The sequence below is a fragment of the Triturus cristatus genome, chromosome 8, assembly GCF_964204655.1.
Source record: "Triturus cristatus chromosome 8, aTriCri1.1, whole genome shotgun sequence".
NCBI classification, from domain to species: domain Eukaryota; kingdom Metazoa; phylum Chordata; class Amphibia; order Caudata; family Salamandridae; genus Triturus; species Triturus cristatus.
In genome coordinates this window covers 1,141,764,940-1,141,783,937 of record NC_140591.1, presented here as the reverse complement: position 1 = coordinate 1,141,783,937, position 18,998 = coordinate 1,141,764,940, and positions in this window count along the sequence as shown.

Here is an 18,998-nt window from a genome sequence, read left to right as displayed (position 1 = left end):
ATAATGAGTACTATAGAAATGTGTTTGTAGGAGAAGAAGAAATAGATTTAGCAGAAGATACTGAAACATTAAGTGGACAAATTGAAAAAGTGGACATGTCCAGATGTGAAGAAATCTATGAACATTACAGTGTACATCCACTTCATTCCAAAGAGGTGATGGGGAATACAATTGAGTTGTTTCAAATGAAAAAAGCAACAGGAAGTCTCATGAGTGTATGGGAAGAGAGCTTGGAAGCTCGTTGTTTCCCGCAGTTATTTCCAACAGGAAAAGGTGGACGATATGATGAACTTCCTGTGCAGATTCCTGCATCTGAATATCAGACAACAAGATTGTATGCAGAAGATTCAAGATTTCGACAATGTATCCCTTGTATGTTTCATCTTCTGTTTGAAAGTGACTTGTCTGGACTTTCATATGCAGTAAATCACATTTTTAAAACTGGAATGCATCTGCAAAATGTAACTGCAAAGGATTTTATGAATAAAGTGCATCAGAGAGATGATCATTTAGGATCTCAGTTGATTAATCTGATGGCATGTCAGCGTGGGACTAATGAATATTGGTACAGTCGTCATGGAGAACTGAAATGTATGCTACGGAACTTGGGAACTCCTGCATGGTTTGTTACACTAAGCTGTGCTGAGTATACTTGGGACGATTTACTTGAATTTCTTCGAGAGGCAAATTCCAATATAAAAAATATTGAATACAAGACACCTGAAGAATTGTGCTCCTTGGATCCTGTTAATGTATGCAGATATTTCAATCATAGATTTGAAGCAATTATGTCTTTCATCTGCAATAAAAAGAATCCTCCTCTTGGAGAAGTTGTGGATTTCTTTTGGCGAAAGGAGTATCAAGCAAGAGGTGCTCCTCACATAGATATGTTGTTATGGATCAAGGATGCACCCACATTTGGAACAGTTTCAGATGATACTGTTTTGTCTTTTATTGAAGATTATGCCACATGTGCTGTACCCAATAGCAGAGAAGATAAAAACTTAAAACAACAAGTCTTACGAATCCAAAGCCATAGGTGCGGAAAATACTGTCGACGAAAGTAAAAGTAAAAGGATAAGTTCGATACCAAATGTCGTTTTGGATTTCCACGTCCTGTATTATCCAAAGGAAGAGTGGACAGTTTTATGTCAGCTATGCGACATACCATCACAAGAAAGTCTGCGAAAAATATCTACAGCTTAAGAAGAAGCGAAGAATCGAAATACATAAATGACTACAATCCAGTTATTTTATCCATGTGGAACGCTAACATGGATATTCAGTATGTTGCGGACAATTCCATTGCTGTTGCTCGATATGTAATGTCCAACATTATTAAATCAGAAAAGACTGAATTGAAAGAAATGTGGGAAGAGATTTCTCACGAGAAGACTCTAAGTAAGAGATTATAAAGTTTCAGTGTGAAGATGTTATCGCATCGTGAAATTGGAGCATATGAAGGTTCAGATCGGTTATCATCTGCAAGTCTATATTCCAAAAGTAGAAGAATCATTTGGGTGAGTCTAGGTCTTGCAGGAATGCGAAATCGGGTACTGAAATCTGTTCAAGAAATTGAATATTTAGCAGAAAAAGAACCAGAAAGTACAGATATTTTGAAAATGGAAATGTTGGACACATATTACCCAAACAGAAGTCATCACTTTGAGAACATGTGTCTCTATGAAGTGCTGCAAAACTACACTTTTAATCGGAACACTACAGAGAACATCAATGATGGAAAATATGCAGTGATTGGTTCCGAAGGATGTCTGGTGAAACAAAGGAAAGGAAATGTAATTAATCACAGGAAACTGAGTTGCGACACTGCTAACAAAAGGGAATTTTACTATTTAGCCCTTTTGCAAATGTTCAAACCGTGGTGTTCAGAACTGGAATTACTTGGAGATTTTCAGAGCTATGAAGATTCATTTAATGCTTGTAAAGATGGCATACAATGCAGTGCTTTTGCAAATTATATGAAAATTTTGAATGATGAAATTGATCAAGAAGCTACAATTGCAGCTGAGATTGCTAGAGACAGTTCTCAAGACAGTCAAAGTTCTGCTGCACTGAGTCAAGATCCACTTGGACAACCACTTGTTGAAAATGAAGCAGCGACTGCCATGAATGAGGTGGAAACAGCAATGTATCAAGCTCAAGAAGATGTAATACAGTTAGGAAACTTGGAAGAACAACTTAATGTTGAACAGAAACAAATATATCAACAAGTGAAAGAGCACATTGATCATGGATTACTTCATGAAAAGAAAGGGTGCTCATGTACATCATTTCAACCTATCCGAATGTATGCGAGTGGTCAAGCTGGAACAGGAAAAAGTTTCTTAATTAAAGTTATTACAAGTTATCTGCAGAAAACAACTGAGTCGCATTTGTCTTGTGTTGTCACTGCTCCAACTGGTTTGGCAGCACATAACATTAAAGTAATTACTTTACATCGTTTACTAACGCTGCCAGTAGAGCATGAGAACAAATTAGAATACCACAAGCTATCTGGAGAAGCTTGATGTGAAGATTCAAGAGTCTTGAAGAAAATGAAACTTCTCATTATTGATGAGGTGAGCATGGTCTCAAACGTGATGCTTGCCTTTGTGCATTTAAGAATGCAGCAAATTCTTAAAACAGAGTATGATGTGTTTTTGGAGGAAAACACGTCATTGTTTTTGGAGATCTATTGCAACTGACTCCGGTAAAAGGACAACCGGTATATAAAACACTTGCACATGAAGATACCAGAAAGTCTCTTGGTAGTGTTGCTAATGTGAACATTTGGACTTATTTTGAATACAAAGAACTGACCACAAACATGTGACAGACAAATGATGCTGAATATGGAAGTATTCTTCAAGATATAAGAATTGGAATTCTTACAGAACATGGCAAACAAGCTTTGGAGAGTCGATTACTTTGCAATGTGTTTCTAAATGAAAATGTAGTTCCTGCAAAAGTGTGCATGAAAATTGCAGAAAATAAATCAGTGATCTGCTTAATGCCAACACTGCGCGAGTGTTCCATATTCAAAGAAGAACTATTGAAACTGGAAAATGAAGAAATTATAAAAATGGAAGCCAATCGATAAAATAGAGCATGAAGGAATCACTATTATTTTGACGGGAAAGTTGAAAACAAAACTGGATTCTTTAGAAAAAAAATATCTAAAATAGCTGGTTTAGAAAAGACACTATATGCGTGTGTAAACTGTCGGGTCATTTTAAGGCGTCATTTGGATGCAGAAAAAGGTTTAGTTGGTGGATTTTGTTAATTATCAGAAAAAAGAAGGAATTGAATCTTTAAAAATTAAATTTGATCAGATTGAAGAAGTTAAGGAAATTGGTCGTTGTTCAGTTCGTTTTTTGCTTGTTAAAGATTTACATGTCCGTAGGAAACAATTTCCATTTTCTCTGGCATATGCAGTGACTATTCATAAATCTCAAGGATTAAGTGTAGACAGTGCATTGGTGAACATTGGATCTACCGTATTTAAAGAGGGTATGGCAAATGTTGCTTTGTCGCGAGTCAGAACTTTATCTGGTTTGTTTTTGATTGATTTTGATGAGACAAAGGTTACTGCAGATGCAAACTGTGTAAAAGAGTATAATAGGTTAAGAAGTGTGTATGCTCCAAATTTAGGTCAATATCCTGTATTTGAAAAGCGTGTGGTTGGTCGAAAAAGAAAAGAACAAGATAATGTTGTGATTGCAAGTAAAAAGAAATCGGACACAGTTTGAAAATAGTTCAGGTGGCAACTGCTATGCTAATGTAGTGGTCAATGTTGTTTTTTATCTTGACGGTTTGCAAGAACAAATTATGCAGAATCTGCAAAAAAGATTGTGTTCTCTGTTGCATTCTATTTATGAAAAATTGACAACAGATACAAGTGAAATTCAATCTGTTTCAGATGTTCGTAATCTTTTGGATGTGTGTTCTGGTTCTACACAATTTACACGAAATATCCAACAAGATGCTCAGGAATTTTTAAGGTATATGCTTAAGATTTTCAAAATGAAGGTGTAGAAATAGAAAATATTGTTGGCCTTTCTTACAAATGGGAACATCATTGTGAAAATTACATGTATACATGTACCACTAATGTAGACACTGAAAGATTTCTGTATTTAACATTACCAGACTGTAAATCAGTGTCTTTCAATAAATTAGTTAAAGGTGCAAATCAAAACATGGAGTGTAGCCAATGTAAATCAGAAACGTTATCCACATTATTTTTAACAAAATATGGACTTAATTTTAATGATGCAACGTTGTACAGCTGATGGAAGAAAATTGGATACTTTTACAAAGCAATTTGTAGCAACACAACTATCAATATCAGGAAGGACTTTTGTAGCAATTTCAATAATTGTCCATGATGGTCCTTCCACCACATCTGGACATTACACTGCCTATCTAAAATGTGACAAAGGCTGAACACTTTGTAATGATTCCCAGTTGGTTTTCAAACAACGTTTGCCTAGGGAATTACAAAATTCCTACCTAATATTTTTAAAGTCAAAGTTTTAGGAAGATAATTCACTCTCTGAGGAATTTATTATTATAATTTAACAGGACTACCATTGTACAATTTACATAAAAAGGAGTGCAAAAATACCATTTGGCCTCAAGGAAAGGTATATGTTTGAATTATGGACTTGTTTGTGCTCATTGACTCGGTGAATATTTTAAAGCAACAACATTTACAGTTTTTATAAGTTAAATTTATAGAATTTTATCAGCTATAAGAATTTCATATATGTGTGATTTGTATTTTCTGGTATTTTACTGAGAATAGCATGTTGGTTTTTTTAAACAATCTTTTTGATTGTTTTTTTTTGCCCGCTGTTAAGTGATAAGTACGATTGAAATCACTATTTCTAGTGAAATTCAATATATTCTGAGAACAGCAAAAAAGGCAAACAAATTACTTTGTTGAAATTATGCTGTGTTGTAAAAAATGTATTATTACATGTTATAACTATTTTTTCTTTTCTTTCACAGATCCTAATTCTAAAATAAACAATTTACATCAATTTACATTGCAAAAAAAATCTGAAAAAAATGTATACCATTTTTAATTTCTATAACTGTGAATGTAAGTTTAACTAAGTATTAATATGCAGAATGGGCAGATCTGCAAGAACCTACAAAGATTGAACACGTTTTTAAAAACACTCTGTTTATACCTATGTAGATTTGAAATCTCTCTGTTATCGGATATCATGTGACCTCCAAAAAAACAGATTTGAGTGGTTCATATTATTTCCCATTGTACCTATTGAAGGAGCGCAATCATTTCAATCATTCTTCTTTGAGCATCTTTGCAGACAAAACTCTGTGCTTACATTCTATCATTCGGAAGCAATTTTAAAACAGAAATATGTCACTTTTTGTAACATAGTTACTTCACAAGACACTCTTTCATATTTATAAAGGCACTCTGTGTACTTTTTCTACTCCATGTAAATATAACCTCATCATACACACCACTTTGCGTTGAAAGGGTGTTCTATAAGTGTTGTTGTGCATGATTGCACTGAATACTCATAGAATAAGACACATCTCCAGATTTATCAGAAATCATAAATCTCAATATGTGTGTGAATTCTGCACCATTGTCCAATTGGTTTACGAAAGCACAACAAGGAGAATTGTTTTCATTTCTCCTCATTTTTAAATCTTCAATGCATGCTAAAGTGTTCACATACATTGAAGGAGCAAAATGCGTTTACTGATTGCTTTTGTGCAGGACATGACACAGATATCCGTGCACTATGGTGCAAGGGTTCCTGTGTCACCACATGGCTGCAATTTAAGCAAGCGTGCATAGAGAAGCATAGATTTGCAACATATTTATGTACATATGTTGCATCCCTGTGCTTCGGATGTACTACAGCACACTGCAGTTAAAGAGGTTATTGCGTGCTGCTGCAGCACTTCCTCATAGTTCTGCACTTATACATTCACCATACAATATTAATGCATTCATTCAGTCAATTACGTACTACACATACATTCATCTAAACTTTCACACGCCAACAACCAAATATAGCTCTTTTTTTAAACCAGGAAAGTTAGTTCTTAGAAGAACTTTTTTTTCTTTTATATATTTTTTTGTTTTTTTGAACAATTGTAATTTTTTGGGGTTTTTCTTGAAAAAAAAGGAAAAAACAGAACTGGAGGAACAAAACAATGAACTTCAGGAAAAAAAAAAACTAGCAATGGTGACTCTCTTGCTTTCGGCAGATTAGATCGATTGACTGCTCCCCATAGCATAAAACAGCATTGCATTTTATGCAGAGCACTTTCAAGTATTGAAACTGTGGACGGATGTCCAAATTTTGTACAGAAGGATCCACCCTTGAAGTGCTTGGCTATGATGGATCTGAAGGAGCAGGAACAACTCTCATTCTGAGGCATTCCTCCCGAGCAAGGTTTACCGGATGAAGGGTCCTTAGATGCTTCATCATGCTGGCAGTTCCGCAGAAATGGTTTTTGTTCAGATCCCCACGGGACAGCATTCTCTGGCAGATCTTGCGGGTTACTAAGGTGGCATTGGTTTTCGTTTGCCCCTCCGGATAGGTGAAAATTTTCCACACCACAGATGAAAAACGTGGTGGGCGTGGTAGCTCTTCCAAAAAATCATCCTCAGATGAATGAGGAGATCCTGGAGATGCCTGCTACCCTGAAGCCATTGTTTGTAAAAAAAAAGTTTGAGCTAAGTGAAAACGTACTCAAAAAAGCTTCTTCTCAGCAAAGAGATGCTCCTCCAAAGAAGGTCAAAGAAGAATGATTGAAATGAGTGGGGTCTTTCAATAGTTAGAACAGGAAGTGTAATGAACCAATCAAATCTCTTTTTTTCAGGTCACATGGGATCCGTGCACCATGCGCTTACGCAGCACGCACCCAGCACGAATCCGCAAAATTGAATTTAAAATGAATATAGGATTAGATGTAAAAATATATTACTTTTATGAGTAGTTTAGAGTTTGTCTTCAATTAATATTCACATGCAATGCATATATATATGTTTTTTTAAATGTAAAATATTTCACGGGATTCGAGCACCCACCGCGTCATACACACACATGACGCATCGCGGAAGCGTGCAAGTGTCGCGTAACGTGCATCGTACGTGTCGCATATAGGCTTGGAGTCGTGTACCGGTCGCATTGCAATCGCGCACCAAACACGTACCCAACGCATACCGTACGCGGATGCTTTTGGGTAGGGATCGAGAACGGTGAGCATAGGGTGCGTAGATCCCCAAAAAATTGAAAAATAAAATAAAAAAGAATGCTTTGAAAATATAGTTTAACAAATATTTTCAAAAATATAAAAAAATATTTTTACAAATTAACATTTAAAAAAAAAAAAAAAAAAAAAACAAATAATATTTTTACGTTTTTAAAAGAATTAATTGAAAAAATAAGTTAAGAAAATGGTGATAAAAAAGTATTTGAAAAAAACATAATTAAAGGAATTGACACACTGAAATAGAAACATTTAGAAATCCAATGAAAATCATTAAACATCATAGCTTTAGAGATAAATTATAGATAGGAATTAGCATTTAAAAAACCTTTAAAATTCACTGAAAAAACCATAGGTTTCATGCACGTTATAATTAGGAATTGGCATTTAAAAAACCTTAGAAACTCACTGAAAAAACCATAGGTTTCAGGGGCGTTATAGTTAGCTGGACATTTCCCTCATACAAAACCCTAGAAATTCCCCCGTTATAGTTAGTTCAACTAACTATAACTCATGCCCCCGCAATGCACTGCTGATGACATCACATATTACATCACTCATGACATGGTCAGTGACATCACTGATGACATCACTGATGACATCTCAAATGACATCACTGATGACGATCGTTTTAACTATGTTGATAGTATACTAGGATTGATTTATTTAAGTTTGTGAGAAAGCATAAATTAAAAAAATGGTATAGATTGAAAAGGTTAGTGGACAATAGGAAATCCAAAACAGTTGCCTCGTCATATCAAGACAATATCAATATAAGTGATATTGATAAACTGATCACTATGGTCCAGCTGGAAAAGGACAATGAAGGGACTAGCTCTGAACTGAGTAATACACAAACTCTTGAGGCTCTTGATTTTATTACTGATGCTGCTGCAGGTACAATGTTTAGAACCAAATCGACCTTTCTACCTAATCTACCGCATGACAACATAGACACTTTTCATGATACTGTTGGCAAGGCTCTTTGTTCTTATAGATATAAGAACAATAAGAACAACAGGTCTAGTAACAATCTCACTTACCAACAAAGATGTACATTGGAATCTCTCATCAAAGATGCCAACATTGTCATCCGTCCAGCGGACAAAGGTGGCAATGTTGTCATCCTGGATAGAGATCACTATACTTCTGAGCCCATGAGACAACTTAAAGATACTAAATACTATCTTCATATTGATATGGAAACTCATAACAACAGTATCATTGAGATATGGGATAAGCTCACCATATGGAGAGACAAAGGCATTTTGGAGTGGGATGAGTACTGCTATCTCAAAAAGGATAATCCGGTGCTCCCAGTGCCTTATCTGTTACCCAAACTACACAAAGACCCCATTAATCCACCAGGGTGCCCCATAGTGTCATCTAAAGGAAGTGTAGTGGAGCATATCTCAAAATACGTGGATCAATTTGAGGGAATATGTGAACAAGTTCCCTAGTTACATCAGGGACACCAAAGACTTTCTGAAAAAACTTCAGGATGTTCATTTGGCGGATGATTCACTTCTCATCAAGCTCGATGTACATTCCCTGTATACGATTATCGATCATACACAGGGACTGAATGCTTGCAGCAACTATCTCAAGAACAGACAGGTTAATTATCAGGAACATAGTCAGATGATACTTGACATGATAACAGTATGTCTGACCAATAACATTTTTCTGTTCAATGGGGCTGTGTATAGACAGGTTAAGGGTAAAGCGATGGGTTCTTGCTTCGCTCCCAGCTTTGCGAATCTCTTTATGGGACGCTGGGAGCAGGAGCTATTTGCAAATCCCAATTATACCAGATATTTTGAACATGTCACGACTTGGATGAGATACATAGATGATCTGTTTATCATCTGGAGGGGCACAGAGAAGGAGGCCAGAGTATTTATTGATCTTCTCAACATTAATGAATATAACATCATTCTCTCTGCAAGTATCAGCAGTACGAGAGCAGAGTACCTCGATGTAGGTCTCAGCATCAGCAACAAAGTGATTCTAACCACTCTCTTTAGAAAGTCTACTGCTGGTAACAGTATTCTGCATGCCCACAGCAGTCACCCAGAGGCTCTCAAGTGGAGCATTCCCTATGGGGTACTGCTGAGGGCTAAGAGAAACTGTAGCTCTGAAGAATCATTCCAGGCAGAAAGTAAGATCATGATGGAACGCTTCAAGATTAGGGGTTATCCCAATTGGGTATTACGCAGGGCGAAAAAAAGAGCTGATGGTGTCACAAGAATTCAGACCATCTCTGACACCATCACTGAATTGGAAATTACTGCTGAGAATGAGACCTGAATAATCATGCTGTACAATTCAGACTCTGCTAATAGCAAACATATTTTGACCAAAAAATGGGATATTCTCAAAAATGACAACATCATAGGCTCTATCCTTCCAGACAGGCCAATGATTACTTACAGACGGGGTAGAAACATCAGAGACCTATTGGTCCATAGCGACATCACTGTACAGCCTGAGAGATACGAACATGGGCTCAGTGGTTTTTTTCCCCTGCGGCCATTGCAATGCCTGCAGAAACAGTAAATTCTGCAAAAAGGTGACATACAATAGAGTTAGTAGAGAGATTGTTCAGGTTCTCACATGTAGCTCTTCATTTGTGATGTATGCCATTATATGTCCCTGTGGGCTTTGGTATATTGGTAGTACCACATGCATGTCTAAAAAACGTATCCTTGAACATAGTAGAGTGATTACTAATAATGATGAAAAATATCCTGTGGCACGACATTTTTATAACGAACATTTCTCTAATGCTGCCCTATTAAGTTTTTTGTTCTTAGAACAAGTAGTCAGGAATCCCAGGGGAGGGAACAGGAATTTAAAACTCAGAGAGAGAGAGTCTAAACTGATTGTGGAGTTTCAAACGAAATACCCAGGAGGTTTGAATTCTGATGAGGAACTGGCAGTTCACTTGAAAGAGGAGTAATACCATTAAGCTTGTTCCTCTCCCCCCCTCTTTTCTCCTGTAGTATAATGAGGGTGAATGAAACCTTTTCAAGAAACTTTTTCAACATTCTAATGCATTACATATGCTTGTCTTATTAGGTCGTCATTATCCTCTTTCTTTTCTTTTCTTACTGTGCACTTGTAGAAAAGTATTACTGCATTTTAATATTATTCTATTTGTAGATAGGTTATTATTATTATGCTTTCTGTCTCTTTTCTCTTTTATTGCAGGAGGAAAGGAAGGGGCCCATTCACCAGTATGCACTCTCACGGGCCTCCTACCCTTTTCCCCTGTAAATCTCACATTCACAGAAATGGAACAGGCTACTCTAAAGAGGACAATATATAGATTTTTTCATATACTAATAACCTCTCAGTTTTGTGACGCTGTACATGATTTTGAGTCAAGGAAGGGATTACTGGGCACTGGCCCATTGGTTATCTTGTTAATTGTGATTGTGATTTTCATTCTACAAAGTTGACAGGCACATTTGTGCTTTACTATATATTTTGTTTTACCTCCCTTGGATGGTGAATTGTTGATCCATATTTGTGCACTTTTACAGGATGAATTACTATATTATGCTGTATCGCTGTGCAGTAATTAGCCTTTTCGCATTTGCGATTATACTGTGACAGTCGCGTTTGGTTAATTTTGCAACATGGCATTTGAGAGACTCGAGTTATTGATATATGATTGAATGACCTATTACATAGCATTATTACAATATGCATGTTGTTCGAACCAGCAAGCACACAGATTTTCTTGCAGACTTCAAGCGCAAGTTATCAATATTTTGAATTGATAAAGTTTTTCATTGGACAATCCTGTATGCGCACAAAAAGTATTTTAACTTGGTGTTTGTCAATGTTGAGATGGGTCCTGCGTTCATTCAGACAGTGATTTATCACAAAGACAGTTATGCGTGAATTTGGGATACAATGATTGATAGAACTGATATCTACACGCATCATGTATTTTGTATTGTGTATTTTATCCATTACAAGATGGCCACCATGTGTTTCTACCTGTTTAAGTTCCTTATTTATGTTCATGACACATCGTATGCTTTATGTTGTGCCTGACAACCTGTGCACTTTTTCATGTGATCAAGGCTTTGCAGTAAGCCGAAACGCGTTGTGATGGAATAAACATCTTGTGGACATTCTATGGTGTCGGAGTCCGTTGTTACTGAGAGCGCACATATGTTGAGGATTTGGTTGATATATATATATATATATATATATATATATATATATATATATATATATATATATTCACTGAAAAAAACAGGGGTTTCACACACGTTATAGTTAGGAATTAGCATTTAAAAAACCTTAGAAATTCAATGAAAAAACCAAAGGTTTCACACATGTTATAGTTAGCTGGACATTTCACTCGTAAAAAACCATTGAAATTCCCCCGTTATAGTTAGTTCAGCTAACTATAACTCGCGCGCCCGCAATGCACTACTGATGACGTCACATATTACATCACTCATGACATGGTCACTGACATCACTCATGACATCACTAATTACATCTCAAATGACATCACTGATGACATAACTGATGACATCATCCAGTGATTGTGTGTTTTTCTGAAAATTAAATATTTTTTATATTTATGTATATCTCAAGGTCAATGGAAGAATAAATGGGTATATAAGTGTCTAAATGGATGCTTTTTTTTGGAAAAAAATTTGTGTAACTGACTGATTAAGTGTATCATAGTGAATACATGGCTTACTGAGTAATCTTTAAATATTTAAATATCTGTATCAGTTTCTTACTTTGTGTATAAGTGGCTGCATGGGTTGGTGAGTAGCAACATGAGTGTCTATATAGGTTATTAGTTGGTTTTTTATCAGTATGAGTGTCTGAGTTTCTGTATGGTTCGGTGGGGGTATTGCTTAGTGCATAGGTGCATAAATGAGTGACTCACTGTTTGTATGTGTTGAATACAGCATGTGTGCAGGACTGTATGGGTGGATGAGTGTGTGCATGGGTGTGTTAGTGAGTGAATGACTGTCTCTATAGTGTCTTTATGAGTAACTACATATGTTTTAAACTAGTATATGTGACTATTGGTGTATATAAGTGAGTATATGTGAGAGTGAGAGATTGGAAGAGTTCCTGTATGAATAAGTATGTGTTTCTATAAGTTATTGTTTAAAAGAGTAAGTATATGTAAGTTTCTGTAGAAGTAAGTGTGGTGGTGTGTGTATAACTGTATATGCAAGTAAATGGATGTTTGATTCTTTATTAGTATGAGTGACTATGTGTGTGAGTAACTCTATGGATGAGTGGCGTTGTGTAACAGGATGTATAGGTGTATGAATACATATGATGAGTGAGTACATGTATGAGTGACTGTAGAGGACTGTTGGTGAATGACTGTATGTGTATGTGGTTCTTAGAATTACTGAATAGGTTGTTGTAACTGATATTGATATGTTCATTATTTTGAACATTTTAGTTTCTATTTTTGAATGTGTGTTTCAATGGTTATATTAGGGGAAGAGGAGGTCTGCCACTCTATCACAAGGATAATGTCATCAGTGATGTCATCAGTGATGTCATTTGAGATGTCATCAGTGATGTCATGAGTGATGTCAGTGACCATGTCATGAGTGATGTAATATGTGACGTCATCAGTAGTGCATTGCGGGCGCGCGAGTTATAGTTAGCTGAACTAACTATAACGGGGGAATTTCAATGGTTTTTTACGAGTGAAATGTCCAGCTAACTATAACATGTGTGAAACCTTTGTTTTTTTCATTGAATTTCTAAGGTTTTTTAAATGCTAATTCCTAACTATAACGTGTGTGAAACCCATGGTTTTTTCAGTGAATTTGCAAGGTTTTTTAAATGCTAATTCCTAACTATAACGTGAGTGAAACCCATGGTTTTTTCAGTGAATTTGCAAGGTTTTTTAAATGCTATTTTTGTTTTTTTTTAAAATTTTTTTTACATTTTTTTATTTTAATTTTCTATCCTTTTTTAAAGACTATGGTTAAATTTTAAAAATTCTACAATATGTTTTTTTTTACCATTTTTATAAAATAAACAGGTAAGATTTATTAGTATAACTTTTTTTTTTTGGTTTTTTTTTAACGTGCGCGTACGGTAAGCGCACGTCTTGCTTTAATTACGTTAGATTTCTACGCTGTTTGCGTTTATTTACGCAATTTGCGTAGACGTATGTCACGCGCGCCCAGCGCGTAACGCGTACGCTGCACACGCACGTTATGCGGAAGTGAAGGGGCGTGCCTGTTGTGCGCATGCGTGCGTGTGCGTGTCTTTTTTACGCGCATGCGTACTTTTGCCGTAAGCGCACCGTAAGCGTACCGTAAGCGTACGGTAGGTCATGTGATCAAGAAACAAGACTTTTGATTGGTTTTTACAACTTTCAGTTCTAGAACTCTCCTACACCACACCCATTCCCCTCATTTCTGCTTGTGATCCCTTAGGAGAAGGAGCTGGGTTGTCTTTGTGATACGATGGCAGAACAGCAGAGCCCTTCTGAGAGTGCGGCTAGCAGCACTACCTTGAGGCAGAGAACGAGGAAACAAAAGACCTCTTACATATGGGAGTATTTTTCTTTTCCAGAGGGCCAGCAAAAGGTAAATGCACCCTTAGTGACTTGTAAGCTGTGTAAGCGTGTACTTTCAAGAGGGAATCCCAACAAGAAGTATTCCTTCGGGAATCACACCATGTTGAGACACCTTAAGGATGTACACAAAAGGACACATGCTCGACATACTGAAGGTAACCCTTCAGTAAGTCAACCAAGCACATCCACAGCAGCTCAGCCTGGACCATCATCTGCAGTGCCGAGTCCATCTTCGGCAGGTCAGGTGAGCCCTTCATCTGTGGGGGGAGCATCTCCTTTTTCTCGTCCTCAGGAAATTAACCCTCGGTTTCTGAGGGTTGAAATACGGTGCGCCACTTGTCATGATCTAATTTGTTATAGGGAGACCAGTATTTCCCTAGTGAACAATAAAATAGATCAGCACATTTGTCGTACCGTCTAATATTCCCATTCTTTCTTTCCTCTGTCCCTGCATGAACACAACGGCTCTTTTAAGAGCCAACCTTACCTTTCAACTTTTTGTAATATATTTTTTAAAACTTTTTTTTGATTTTTTTTTTTACCGTACGCGTACGGTACGCGTAATTATTATTTTTTTTTTTTAAAAACACTAAAAATCAATTATCACATTACAAGGTCCTTGAGAGACTACAATGAAAACTGAAAATGTGATTGTGGAGAAGTGGAAAAAAGGGACCATGAAATTTTTGACTTACCATACCCACTCAAAACAATATTTATTCATTTAAATTTTTTTTTAATTGCTTTAAAAATGGTTCTAGTTTTCGAAAATGTTCTATATCAATCTGAAAAAAAAGAAAAAAGTATTAATATTTAATAAAACATTTTATAATACAGTACACATATTTACATATTTTTCAAAAACAATTTTTTGCCTTATTTTTTTTTTTTTTTTTTTTTTGAAAACCTTTATTTCAAAATTCAGGACACAGCTATTCAGCCGACAGCCCGAAGGTTCGGCAGCATTGAAAGCTAGATACAGTGATGTGTCCCCAATACAGTTCAAAAAGTAATGCAAAGGTCCAATTTTAAGTAAACACAGAAAAAACTCACAACAAACCCCAGCAAGGCAAGGACATTGAGAGCCCATGGCGAAGGCCCCCAGGGGAGGCTGGACCCCACTCATCTACTAATTACAAGACTGTGTACGGAGGAAGAAGGGGGACAGCAGAGGCCCAAAACGGTTACTAAAACCAAACTGTGCTGGAAAGTAGGTCAGGGGGAAAGCTGTTCCTCGGGAGGTTCCAGATCCGGGGCAAGACATATTCCCCCCCTGTATTGGTTCCACCGCCCCCAGATGGCATGCCACTTCCGGGGGCGACCTCTAGAGCAGTAGACCGTCTTCTCCCTAAACATGCTCCAATCCATGTTCTCCTTCCACGCGGTCAGTGTAGGGGGTCCCGAGGAGCCCCACAATCGCGCGATATCCCTTTTAGCTACCATGTTACCCAGAGTCACCCATTGGGTCTGCGCCTCATTGAGGTCAGTGGGCCCCCAGACGTTCAGGAGGCAACACCGCGCCTCCGGCTGTACCGCAATGCCCGTCACCTCCCCCATAACTGCATGGACTCTCCTCCAGAACTCCACAATGACACCACATTCCCAAATGATGTGCAGGAAAGTACCCACCATACCACATCCCCTTCTGCACAGGCCGTCCTCCGAGAATCCCATGTGGACCAGCCTTGGCCCCGTCACATACACCCGGTGCAGTATTTTAAGCTGCACCAGCCTCAGAAGCGACGGGATCGCAACCTCCTTAGGCGAAGAAACCGCTGACTGCCAGTCCTCATTATCCAACTCAAGGCCATCCCTAGTCCACTGTTCTCTCAGCCCCAATAGCAAGTCTGCCCGGACGTTAATCAACTTCTTATATATGAGCGAGATCGTGCTCTCGGGCATATGACCATCAAGGACTCGGTCCTCAAGGGGAGAGGACTCCGGCACCTTCTCACCCTCCACGAGGACTGATCGGAGGGCGTGACGCAGCTGGATATACCTGAAATACTCTGAGGGCCCTAGCTCAAACTCAGTCTGCAACTCCTCGAAGGACTTCACCCTCCCCTTATGCAGCACATCTCCCACCTTGGATATACCTATCAGATCCCACTTATCAAAGCCCTTCGTATGCCAGAGTCTTCCCAATCTTTCCGATTCAAACAATGGGGTAGCGAGGGTGAGCCTATCCTTCCAGCCCAACGAGTCAGTCGCCATCTTCCATACCCGCACCGCCACACCTGTGGGCCCCGTGAGGGACGAGTCTAAAGAACGCGAATACAATGCCCTGTAGTAGTTGCCGCCACGCAGCAGCCACCTATCCATGGCATACCCAGGGCTGAGGGCAGGGCCATAAAACCCATGGTTGATCGCGCTCAGCTGCGTGGCCCAATAGTAACGTCGGATGTCTGGGAGCGCAATGCCCCCATCGTACCATGGGAGCGTCAACTTTGAAATAGCTATTCGCGGCCGCCCATCCCACAGCAACGTCCGTTGGAGGCCTTCGACCTCCCGAAAGTATTTGGCCGGTACCCAGTCCAAGGTGTTCTGGAGGGCGTAGAGGAAGCGGGGAAGAGACATCATTTTGAACAGGGCCGCACGCCCAACAAGGGAGAGCGGCAGCCTCCGCCAACCTTCAACATCTCGCCTCAAGCGTGCCAAGGGGGGGAGCAGATTCCTCTCATAGCGCACAGCAGGATCCATGGATATAAAAATCCCCAAATACACGAAACCCTGCTGGGCAACCTGTATCGAACATGTTCTAGGGATCGGTGGGACCTCGCCACTAAGAACGTACAAGTACGATTTGCCCCAATTAATCACAAGCCCCGAGTTCCTACCGAACGATGCGAGTACGTCACAGACCACTATAAGTGACTTCTTGGGTGAGGCAAGATACAGCAGGATATCATCGGCATAAAGCGAAATACGGTCCTCGTGATCAGGCGACCACCGAAGGCCCCGTATATCCGGGTGCCAACGTATCCACGCAGCCAACGGTTCAAGGGCGAGGGCGAACAACAGAGGCGACAGGGGGCAACCCTGCCGAGTACCCCTACCAAGCTGAAACGGAGTAGATGCCCGATCATTCACCACAACATTCGCTAGTGGCCCCTCGTACAGCAACCGAACCCAACTCACAAAACCGCGACCGAAACCAAACTTGGCCAGCACGGCCCATAAGTATGCCCACTCCACCGTGTCAAAGGCCATCGTGGCATCAAGAGATGCCACAATAGCCGGTTCACGCAGCGTGCCCGCCCTGGCGATGACGCCGTGAAGACGCCTAAGGTTCAATGCTGTGTTTCGGTGCGGGATGAAGCCAGATTGATCCGGGTGGACCAAATCGCCAAGTACCCTAATCAAACGGGTAGCCAGGAGTTTGGCCAGAATTTTCGGCTCAGCGTTGAGGAATGAAATGGGCCGATAGGAGGCGCATCTATCTCGGGGTTTACCCTCTTTATGTATGACCACGATCGACGCCAGCCGTTGATCCAACGGAAGGATCCCATCCCCCGCGCCTCCAAAAACATGGCGCGCAGGTGAGGGGCGACCCTATCCGGGAACAGTTTGTACAGGTCGATCGGCAGTCCATTCGGTCCAGAGGCCTTACCCGAGTTCAACGCGCGAATCGCCCCCGCCACCTCGTCAACCGTTATGTCACCATCCAAATCGTCCCTATCTATGTCAGAGAGGCAGGGCAACTCGATATCACGGAGGAGATCAGACGAGTCCTCGGGCGGCCTGTCCGACACAGAGGAATAAACCCTATGAAAATACTCCGCGAAACACTTCACAATCCCCTCAGGTTCCACAATCGCCTCTCCCCACTCTCCAATCAACTCTGGCACCACTCTATTGACCCGTTCTTTCCTGTCCAACCACGCCAGGAGTTTCCCTGCCTTATCACCAACGTCATACAGGCGGCCCTGTTGTTCCCTACTGAGGGTCTTAGCGGCGTTCGTCACCAGGTCCCTATACTCCGCCTGCTTCAAGCAAAGCTCATGCAGTGAGGACTCTGTAACCTCCTCCTCCATAGCCCCCTCAAGGGCCGCAATCTCCTCCTCCACTTGCCGCACCTTGCCATCCCTCCAATTCTTGGCAGCCACCACCAGGGAGAGGGCTTCCCCCCGAAGCACGGTCTTAAAAGCTTCCCACAGCGACACCGCCGAGTCCACGGTTCCCAGATTGTCCTTAAAGTAATTATCTACCTTCTTTACCAGGGCGCTGCGCATCTTGGGGTCTCGGAAATACCATGGGTTGATGGGGGCCACCCTCCCTCCTCCCTCCCGACCTAGATCCAGCCGGATCCACACTGGCGAGTGATCAGAGATACCGCGTGCCATGTGCCTCGCCTCGGATATCAACGAGGCATGTGCGGCCAGAGTGAGCAGGTAATCAATCCTGGAGAGGCTACCATGCGCCCCGGAGTGAAACGTGTATTGACTCTGTGTGGGGTGCCGGAGCCTCCAGCAGTCTATCAGACCAAACGTATCCAGGAAGTCTGGAAGCCATTTCTGAGCCCCCCCTGTGTCCCTGGGCGGGTATCTATCCAACAGTCCGGAGCCCACAGCATTGAAATCCCCTCCCACTACCAGCATTCCCCCCGGGAGAGTCAGCAAAGCCCTGCCCAGTTCAGCAAATGTGGAGGCCTGCAGGGCCGGCGGGACATAAACCGAAACCAAAACCAAAGTCCTTCCTTCCCACCGCCCCGCCACCGCCACAAACCTCCCCCTATCATCAACAATGGTGGAGTCCACCTCAAAAGGCAACGATGCTCTAACGAGGATGCCCACACCCCTGGACCCAGAAGAGAATCCCGAGTGTGCAATGAATTTATACCCCTTCCTATTCAGGGCATAGCACGTATTACCTATGAGATGCGTCTCCTGCAGCAGGACAACGTCTGGCATTGAGCGTTTCAAAAATTGCAAAACAATCCCCCTCTTGATGCGATCCCCCAAACCATTAACATTCCAGCTTATAACACTTAAGCCTCTACCCCCCATCCTCAAACGGAAAGAGGCCCACCCCACACCCGAGGAGCCACCATGGAACAGCCCTGAGGATAATCATCATGCCTTGCAGAAATAAACCCCCCAACAACAAACTCAAAATCCCCAAAACTCCCCCCACC